Source organism: Apaloderma vittatum, unplaced genomic scaffold (assembly GCF_000703405.1).
Source record: "Apaloderma vittatum isolate BGI_N311 unplaced genomic scaffold, ASM70340v1 scaffold36062, whole genome shotgun sequence".
NCBI classification, from domain to species: domain Eukaryota; kingdom Metazoa; phylum Chordata; class Aves; order Trogoniformes; family Trogonidae; genus Apaloderma; species Apaloderma vittatum.
The window spans coordinates 1663-3237 of NW_009705933.1; positions in this window are offsets into that span (position 1 = coordinate 1663).

Here is a 1575-nt window from a genome sequence, read left to right on the forward strand (position 1 = left end):
CCTACAGGATTATTTTTTCATAGAATCCTAGAATGGCCCAGGCTGGAAGGGACCTTAGAGATCATTTTAATCCAGCTGCCCCTCCGCCAGGGATCTTTTGGTCGGCTCCTCGGCACGGGGAGCAGCTGGCGCTCCCACCCTGCGGGACAGAGCAGGATTCTTTGGCTGTAACACCTCCCAAGATCCCAACACCTTTGCCCCAGCGACTGAGAGATTGGGCTTGAGGCCAAACTGACCCTCCTGCCACACATTAACTGCAAGAAAAATAAAAAAAGTTCGCATGGAGCGGGGTAGGCTAGCGAGAGGCTCTCCTCCGGGAGCTGAAGGTTTAGGGGGGAGGGAGGGCAGCAGAAAAAAAAAAAAAAAAGTAAAAAAATCACCATTTGGGGCTGGTTGGAAAGCAGCTCAGGCTCATACCAATTCCTTGACGCGGTCCTTTCCTTTCTCAAAAATAAACAGGAACCGTCTGGAAAGCCCCTGTGCGGGGAGGAGCAGATTGCCCAGAATAAATAAATACCCGGCGAGAGCCTGGGTTGAGTTCATCCAGCCGGTTGCTCCTCGCTGCCGAGGGTCGTGAAGAATGAGGAACGGAGCTCGAAACCGCTGGGGGTGGGGTGAGAGCACATGAGGCTCTTTCCCCCAATTAATCGGATTTTTGGGAAAGCGCTGAAACAGCCTCCTCGGGCAGGAGCCGCCGGGGTCCTCCCGCAGCGCGGCTGCCCCGAACACCCCCCGCACGATAAACCTTGTCGTTACAAACGGCTTAGGGGATGGAAAAAGCAAGGATCTTGGGTTTCTTTGCAGGTCAAAAAGGGGAGAAACTCCCCATTTCCACTTGTAGGGTTGTCATTTTTAGTGCCTCGGCTGCTTTTGCTGCTGTTTCCCCGCTCATTGGACTCGAAGCCCGGCAAAACGTCTCCGTCTGCCCGGGGCCTCCCCGAGGCTCCACGACCCAGCCCGCTGCTCCCCTTGCAAGCACGGGGAATAAAGGCAGACGCGGAGCCGGAGCGAGCCGAGCTCCGTGCTCCGAAATGTTCTTAAGACGATGAATTAAATATGAATTTTGTTTCAGGCGTAACTTCAAAATCGCCAAGAGACCCGACGCGCTCGTGTTGCATAAATGCTCGGTGTGTTCCTTAACACGATAGTTCGGCTCCCTTGGACACAGGCTTCGGGAGAGGAGGGGACTGAGCGGTTACGCAGCTCGAAAACCAGATCTATCTCTTTTTATTTTGGAAACGTACTTAGATGGTTTTAGCTGACCAAGTTAGCGCTGCAGGTTGTGTTTTCAGCATTGTCTCTGAGCCCACTAGCTCTGCTTTATTAATCTTCCGTGTCCCAACAGCGATATTTTGTGACTGAGAGCTGGCAGGACACAGCTGGGAGGAGCTGGCCGGTTCTTTTATTTGCCGCTCGTCATCTTCGGTTTGAAAATTAAACAGAATCTCTAAAACGGGGGGAAAAAAAATAAAAATCTGTGAGGGCAATAAGGTTTTTTTGGCTATATTGCCCCTGAACCGTCTTGCACTTGGCTTCAGCCTCGCAGCAACACCCGCTGCCCGCTCGACCGCGTAA